Source organism: Oryctolagus cuniculus, chromosome 7, assembly GCF_964237555.1.
Source record: "Oryctolagus cuniculus chromosome 7, mOryCun1.1, whole genome shotgun sequence".
NCBI classification, from domain to species: domain Eukaryota; kingdom Metazoa; phylum Chordata; class Mammalia; order Lagomorpha; family Leporidae; genus Oryctolagus; species Oryctolagus cuniculus.
In genome coordinates this window covers 36165362-36174071 of record NC_091438.1, presented here as the reverse complement: position 1 = coordinate 36174071, position 8710 = coordinate 36165362, and the positions used below count along the sequence as shown (strand labels likewise).

At 46.5% G+C, this 8710-nt stretch overlaps 1 protein-coding gene across 6 annotated transcripts in view; it reads left to right on the top strand.

The window, feature by feature from the left end:
* The first annotated feature begins 1403 nt into the window (after positions 1-1403).
* Positions 1404-8710, top strand: part of UAP1 (UDP-N-acetylglucosamine pyrophosphorylase 1) — a 41314-nt gene continuing 34007 nt past the window's right edge. For 3 of the 6 annotated variants that reach the window (XM_002715959.5, XM_002715958.5, XM_008264157.4), the window contains exon 1: positions 1404-1541. The gene's annotated coding sequence lies outside the window, so the exon portion shown is untranslated. Of the gene's footprint in view, positions 1542-1903; positions 2043-8710 lie in introns of those variants that run through there. The other 3 variants (XM_070077438.1, XM_070077437.1, XM_008264158.4) reach the window with 1 other exon arrangement.

Sequence of the window (8710 nt, the reverse complement as noted above, 5' to 3'; positions counted from 1 at the left end):
AATTAATTTAATTGAGAGGTAGAGTCACAGAGAGAGAGGAGAAACAGAAAGGCCTTCCGTCCACCCAGCTGCAATTTAACCACTATGCCACATGCCCACACCCTCTGAATTTTATAGGTGATAAAACTGATGCAAGAGTTAATTAACTTTCCAAGCAATAAAGACGCCCACATTCTATCAGGCCCCATTCTCTTCAGTCTCTACATTATACATCACTCAAATAAATGAATCAAAGTTCTGGGATCACAAAACATGCAGACTATTTCAATCTCCTGAATGTAATTCTACCAGCATTCCTCACCGAGTTTAAGTTTTTCTGTTGTTACTTGACCTTGCCCGTGGCGGACAATTTTGTAAATCAATTGGTGAAGGAAATGAAAAGGTCCTTGCACTCAGGCAGGCAGAAGAGAGGCACCGAATTCTGGGGGCCTTTGGTATTTTAATCCTGTTGGGCTTTTGAAACACCGTGCAACATACAAGTTTAAATGCAATTACAGTTTCTAAGGCCATAGTGGTTAATACGTAAGCTGTGTGTGCTCACCTATACGAGCAGGTTATATAACACAACCGAAACACTGGCCTGGAGTGGCCATGGAGGCCATTCGGTCCAGCCACCACCTTCCTGGGCAACACTGAACCCCAGAGAGGACTAAGTCCCTTGCAACACACAGCTGACCCAGGCTGGCTCTCACTGGCGCGCTCATCACTGTCTCAGGTTACCTAATACCTTCGATTTCATTTTCCTTCTGTGTCTGTCTGTGCGAAAAGGAAACGGGCCTGTCTTCGCACACTTGGGTCTCAACATACCACTAGATAGCCTGGCCGAGCCCTGCCCGGCGTCTGGCGACCTGGACTCGGAAATGACCGCCCCAAGGTCAGAGGGCGCGCCGGGCCCGCCCTGGAGGGTTCTCCTCTGAGACATCAGCCTCTTTCCCAAGCAGCCGCGTGGGCGCTCGGAAACCCGCCAACCGGAGACACAGCTCTTCATCCAGCTCCGTTATTCGTTCCGGACACGGAGTGCCTCCTGCGCCGCTGGGCCAACAGGATCGCTAAAAAGCAGGGGCTCGCCCCTCGCAGAACCACTCGGGATCGTCAGGGCCCCTAGGACCAGCCAGGCGCTCGCGTCGCCCGGCCCGGCCCCTCCGTGAGGACGCCGCTGACACCTCCCTCCCCCGCCCAGCTAGCGCGCCGGGGAGGCGGGGCCGTCTGCTGAATGGGCTTCCAGCGTCGTCCCCATTGGGCCGAAGAATGACTGACGCGCGGAGGCCCCACCCAGAGTCCCCCTCTCGGCTCCCGCCAGGTCGCCTGCGCTTCTGGCGCTGACGTGTCGGGGCCGCTGGCTTCCGCTCCTCCCCACACCCGCGGCCACTCCTCGCGATCCGAGGGGCGGGGTGGCCGGAGCTGGCCCTCCCCTCGGTCCCAGCTCGCGGCCCGCCCCGGCCCCGCGGATGAGTGTATTTATTCCGAGCAGGCGCGGGACGCCGATGTGTGGCAGCGCCGAAGGAGCTGGAGCTGGGTGGAGTGTGGCCTTGCGGAGGGAGGTGAGGGGGCTCCCAGTCGAGCTAGGGGGCGGGCGACGGGACCCGAGACCGAGGACGACGGAGGGCCGGGTCCGGCCACACACGCGAGCCCGCGGCCACACGCGCAGATCGGGGGCGCGCGCCGCACGGACGCGCCGAGCGCCAGCTGCTGGCATTGGCCGAGGAGCCCGCCGGCACACGCGCGCCCTGCTCGGCGTCCCGCAGTTGCACCCATCCCGGCGACGCAGCCCGCGCGTGTGCGGGCTGGGCTGCCGGGTGGTGGTGGCGTCGGCCGGAGGATGGGCTGAGGGCGCCCCGGGGTGGACGGGGTCGTTGGGGGAGGAGGAGGAGGTCCTGGGGCCGTGTCTGGAGTCCGAGGGCACGGTGAAGGCGGTTGGGGCTGGGAGCCGGGCCTCACCTGGCTGGCGGTTGGGGGGTCTGGTTCCAAAGCTGGGCTCTGTGGTCAGTTAAGCCTAGGTTGGCGGGCCTCCGGAGGGGACAAGCGGCCGCTGGAACTGTCAGGTGGGAGAGGCTTGGGATGTCTTGAGTGTGCCTGAGAGAGCGCCGACGAGGCTAGGGGATACCTGTGGGCGAGGTGACCGTGAGACAAAGCCTGCTCGCCACTGTGTTGGAATCCTGGGAGAGGGGGAGGGGGTGGGTGGGGGTCCCTGGCTTTCCCCAGGTTCGGCCCAGCAGAAGGATGGGGTTGGAGGACTGAGAGCACACGTGTGCTGAACAGATGTCTCCTCCAAGATTGTAGCAAGGCTGACTTGACCCTGTGCTGTGTGTGTGTGTGTCCGGGGTTTCTGAAACCTGAAACCAGGTGGCAGTGATTGCGCGAGTCTGTGTATGTCATTACGCAGTGCAAGAGTCGGAGGACTTTTAGGTGAAATTCGCTGGGTGTGGGCCCCGGGGTTGTGGGAAACTGGAGGCAGTTGTCTGTTTCCTCGCTATTAGTCAGCTGGCTCGCTTGGCCGGGACTAAGGAAGCCCTCATAGGCTGAGCTGCCAAACGTTTGTAGGATTCACTCAGTGCTGAGGGCTCAACACCAATATTGTTTTTCCAAAGTTTGAAGAGATTTACGCGGGTGTACCTATGACAGTAGAGATAGGGCAGAGGGTAGACCAGAACAGGAAGGAAATACTGGATTTCTTTAATACTGGTACTTAGATTCACATAAAGCTATATTTGATATTGGTAGATAATTACCAAAATTTTAAAAAAAGATTTATTTATTTGAAAGTCAGAGTTACACAGAGAGAGGAGAGGCAGAGAGAGAGAGAGAGGTCCTCATACGTTGGTTCACTCCCAAACTGGCCACAACGGCCGGAACTGCGCCAATCTGAGGCCAGGAGCCAGGAGCTTCTTCCAGGTCCCCCACCCGGATGCAGGGGCCCAAGGAATTGGGCCATCTTCTATTGCTTTCCCAAGCCGTAGCAGAGTGCTGCATTGGAAGAGGAGCAGGTGGTCTCAAACCACGTGGGATGCCGGTGCTTCAGGCCAGGGCGTTAACCCGTTGTGCCACAGTACCGGCCTGATAATTACCAAATTTGTTATAACTTTGACATAGATGTTTTAGGCTATGGGCAAATACCCTAGTTTTATCATAATTCCAGAGAAGATTGGTAGCTTTTCCAGATTTTGATAGTCTTTTAATTGAAACTCATTGCTGCTTACCTAAATATGCACATGCCCCTTACCGGCACTAGTGGGAAATATAGTACAGTTTTTATGGCATGGAGATGGTTGTATCTGCTTCATGTAAACATTGGAAATATCTGGTCCAAAACTCGAGTTTGGTTGTAACATTATGAACATTGCCTAACATGTAAATAAGCATGTGTGACCCTGTAAGCCTTTGCAAGCTGCCATGGTTTGGGCCAAGAGAGCAAAGTTTAACTTATGACTTGTCTTATTTGCATGAGCCCATTTTCTCAGACATCTGAAGGTGGATGAGTATCTAGTAACATTTTTGGAAAAGTTTGATATGCACCTTAAAATGTTGTACTAGATTTGTATTTGCCTTTTTTTTTTTTAAAGATTTATTTATTTATTTGAAAGAGTTACAGAAAGAGAGGAGAGGGTGGTGGTGGTGGTCTTCCATCCACTGGTTCACTCCCCAATTGGCCACAACGGCTGGAGCTGCGCTGATAGGAAGCCAGGAGCCAGAAGCTTCTTCTGGGTCTTCCATGTGGGTGCAGGGGCCCAAGGACTTGGGCCATCTTCTACTGCTTTCCCAGACCACAGCAGAGAGCTGGATCGGAAGAGGAGCAGCTGGGACTCGAACCAGTGCCCATATGGGATGCTGGCGCTTCAGGCCAGGGCGTTAACCCACTGCACCAGAGTGCTGGCCCCTGCATTTGCTTTTTGTAGACAGTACTCTCCTCTCTTGACTGTTGAGGATGTGTGACAAAGGTTGGTTGTCTTAGCTTCATAAAGTAATGTAAGCACAGAGAAGTGAAATGACTTGCACAGGGCAAATAATGGGGACTCAAAAACTAGAATTTCCTGTTCTTTGCTTACTTGGTTTGTTGCTGGTCTTTCCATTGCAATATGCTTCCTTACACTGGACAAAAGCAGTAGTGTAAATGAGACCCCATTCCTTGGAAAGTAGTTTAGTATAAATCCATCCCTCTTAACTCATTTTTATAACTTTTTAAAAATTAATGGTACCATAACTGTTGAAACTTATATAAATCAATAGAAATGCCTTTTAATGCACTAGTAAGTATCCAAGGCTGTCTTCTGACTTCTTTGATTTTTTTTTAAAGATGTATTTTATTTATTTGAAAGTCAGAGTTACAGAAAGAGAGAGAGAGAGAGAGAGAGAGAGAGAGAGAGTGAGAGATATTCCATCTGCTGATTGACTCCCCAAATGGCCACTAGGGCTGAGCCAGACTGAGGCAGGAGATTGGGAGCTTCTTTCAGTTTCCTACATTGGCTTCAGGGACCCAAGTAATTGTGCCATCTTCTTCTGTTTCCCCAGGCGCATTAGCAGGGAGGTGTATTGGAAGTGGATCAGTTGGGACTTGAACCAGCAACCATATGGGATGTTGGCCCCTCAGGCGGTTGCTTTATCCGCTACACTTTTTTGATTTTGTATCTTCATTTCCTGTGTGATCTCATTCAGTCTCTAACTTAGTATTGTGGATGCTAACAACATTAAAAGTTTATCTTTTTTTTGGTGTTACCTCAACTCTAGACTACTAAGTTTTGCAGTGTAACCAGCATTTCTAATTGTCTAATAAGCATTGTTTAATTGGTCAAATTTAACATGACCGAAAGTGATGTATGGATTCTCCCCACTGCCTACACAGGTACCTAAACCTGCTCCCATTATAGTGTTTACCCATCTTCAAGATATGACAACACTATTTGGAGCATCTTTGCTTAATTTCTGTCTTTCTCTGTCAGTTCACATTCAATCCATTGCCTGATCCCGTAGGCCACCTCTAGAATCCACCTTCACTACCACTTTAACACACCATTGTCTCACATCTACACTTTATTTGTTTGAGATTTTAAAAAATATTTATTTATTTATTTGAAAGGCGGAGTTACAGAGAGAGACACAGAGACAGAGAGAGAGAGACAGAGAGAGAGATCTTCCATCTACTGGCTCATTCCCCAAATGGTTGCAATGGCCAGGGCTGGGTCAGGCTGAAACCAGCAGCCAGGAGCCTGGAGCTTTATCCGGCATTAGACATGGGTGGCAGAGGCCCAACCACTTGAGCCATCTTCTGCATTTCCCAGGCCGTTACCAGGGAGCTGGATAGGAAGTAAGGTAGTCAGGCCATGAATTGGTGCCTATATGGTATGACGGTGTCACAGTAGGCTGGGGCTTTACCCACTATGCTACCACACTGGCCCCCCAGGCATTGTTTTAAATGCTGTTCATCATACTAATGCATTAATCCTCTCAACCATAGAAGGGACTGTTGCCTTTTTTTTTTTTTTAATCTTTTGACAGGCAGAGTTAGAGAGCCAGAGAGTTGTAGACAGTGAGAGACAGAGAGAAAGGTCTTCCTTCCGTTGGTTCACTCCCGTAATGGCCGCTATGGCCGGCGCTGCTCTGATCCGAAGCCTGGAGCCGGTGCTTCCTCCCGGTCTCCCATCCTCCACTGCCCTCCTGGGTCATAGCAGAGAGCTGGACTAGAAGAGGAGCTACCGGGACTAGTACCCGGCACCCCAACCGGGACTGGAACCCGGGGTGCTGGCGCCGCAGGCAGAGATTAGCCAAGTGAGCAACGGCGCCGGACAGAACTGCTGTTTTTATTCTCATTTAATAGATGAGAAAAACTGAGGTACAAGAAGGTTAAGTAATTTGCTGAAGTTCAAAAGCATAGAATATGGTGGAGCTGAGTATGAACCCAGCCAGTTTCGAGAGCCCAGTGCAGGTTACCACCACACTGTACTGCCTTTCTTTTAAAATGAGACCTTGGGTTGGATTCTTTGCATTTCCTCTGCTTTTATGAATAATGTTTTATGGAAAGAAAATAAACTTTAGGGTCAGGTGGATCTGGGACAAAAATTCCTCTTTTTCTACTGATTATAGCCTTGGGCAAATAATTTCTTTGACCTCATTTTCTCATTGTTTTAAGCATTGTTTAATTTAGACCTCTGAACCTTGTGAGGAAAACTCCATTTTTCACATTTTATGAATGAAGATATAAAAATTGAAAGTATTTGTGACTTAGTTGAAGCAATAGAGCCAATAATAAAAGGCAGTTTGGTTTGATTCCCAAACCTGTAAAGATTCACTTCTGTCTGGAAGGATGAATGGGTTTCCGATGATAGAGAAGACTGAAAGGGTATTTGGAGGTAGGGATGAGGGTCTTAGGTAATGAAAAACCAGAACTGTGTCTCCCACTGATAATAAAATTTCATTTTCATTTGATATAGAAAGGCTGATTTGAGTATGAATAAGTGGTAATTTGTAAAAGGGTATTTTATAGATAGTATCATTTCACACTTGAGGTATGCTATCTCTGAAGAAAATCCAAATGACAGGCCAGAAATAAAAGTTGGCAGTGTAACACACCTAATCTTATGTGCTGATATAGTTTGGAATTGATTTTATAAGAGTCTTGAAGTCAGTCTGTTGCTTCAATCTTGGATATATAATTAAAAGAAAAAAAAATAGAGATTATGTGCCTCTCTTGGAGAATAATATCTTTCCTCAACTTGGTTTTGAATGGACACTAGTTAAAATTATTTCTAGGAAATTTTGATTCAGATTGGCATGCCCAGTATAGAACAGAAAGCAAAGATGCTTTTTAAAGGGAAGTATTTATTCATCATGAAAGTTCCTCCCCCACCTGTTCTGTGCATTTGCTTCTTCCATTTCCATTGGTTTGTGAGCTCATTTCTAGAAAGTGAGTCAGAAATAGTTGTGTCTCATATTTCTGAATAAATCAAGTACAAATAATGTGTTTCCCTCTCTCTTTCTCTGGCCATCCTCTCATCCCATGGAGATGCTGAAATTCTCACTCCGGAGAGGCTCTGCAGCGTACTGGTTAAGGTTATGAATTTGGCAGTCAGCTTGTTTGAATTTGAATCCCAGCTTTAGCACTTTACTAGTGTGGGACCTTTGAGCAAGTTATTTCTGTGGCTTAGTTTCTTCCTTTGTAAAAATAATCCAAAGAACAGCACTTCAGAGGTGTTTGAGGATTAAATGAGCCGGTGTTTGTAAAGCAATTAGAATTTTCCTGCTGCACTGTAGGTGGTATGTAAACATCTAAATGTCACTCAGGAGACATACATGTTTTCCTGACCTGAGGTTGTAAATGATGCTTGATATTTAATGGTCCTGGCGAGGTAGGTGCTGTTATTAGAGTTATTTTATAGGTAAGGAAACAGAGGCATGAAGAAGTTAAGTGATTCAGCTGAAGTCTAGAATGGTGCTCTTAATACCATGTTTACCTTTCACTATTCTTATGGGAGGAGAGGATAAGTGGATTGTTTCTTTGGTATCTATTTTTCCTCCATCAATGACATCTAAGCAGTTGTAATGCAGTAACCTTCAAATTTATCACTTTCCCGGTTATTACTTCTGCACTAACCTGATTCAGACCTTTGGTTTATTATACCTGCAATTCTCTTTTAACTTGTTTTCCTGCTTCTAGTTGTCACTCTTTACAGTCTCTTCTATGCCATAGCTCCTTTCATCTGTCTAAGGCACAGTGATACTACCCTGTTTAGTAAACTACTGTTGGCTTCCTGATGTTTATCTATTAGCTTTACATTCCTTTACTTGTTTTCAAGTCTGTTCATGGTCTAGCCATACCCTAAGCTATTTCCTATCATTCTACATAAAATGTTCACTTTCCTTCTGTTCTCCATCCCACACATGCTCACTCCTCATTGTCAGAAGATCCTGCTCATTCCCTAATATTATCTATGTAGTTGATCAACCCTCCAGGCACAGCTAGATCAAGCTTTTGTGAATTCTTTCTAGACAATGCCTATCTCTTCTTGTGTTCCTTTGTATTAGGCCAGTGGAGTAAATATTTTCTCATTCTCCTTTTCATGGCTGAAATTTTGATATATTATCATAGAATACTGTAAATAAAATCATTATCTTATCCACTGATTTTTTTTAATGCATTTAATTGTTTGTCTTTCCCTCCTTAACTAGTGTCCAAGTTCATAGTGAGTAGAGATAATTTAACAGCAGAAGTTGCTGTTGAAATGAAATGTGTTTTTCATGATTATCGGTGGTCCCATCTTCATGACTGTTGTTGTATTCTGAATACAGCAACAGTTATTTTATCATGAGAAATAAAAGGAGAAGTGTTTTTAGATGATAGATTAGTGGTCAGAGGAATAATACAAGGGTAACTAAGCATGGTAAGGGGTGTGAGCCCTGGAATGAGACTGCTGGCTTCACATTCTGGCTCCACCAATTGCCGAGTTGCTTAGCTTCTCTAAGCTTCAGTCTCCTCTGCTGTAAAGTAGTGGTAATGTACCTGTGCCATACGAAAATTAAATGAGACTATATGGATGAAGTACTTTGTGTATTGCTTGGTCTACAATACTGGTTGTTATTTTCTCATAACTCTGATCTCTTAGAAATGTTGAAGGATAGAAAGGCAGAGTGTAATTTTCTTAACACCAGATATTAAAAATGTTCATTGATTTGTCATTTACTGAAAGGAATGTGTTTTGAGAAATGTGCCATTAAGCAGTTC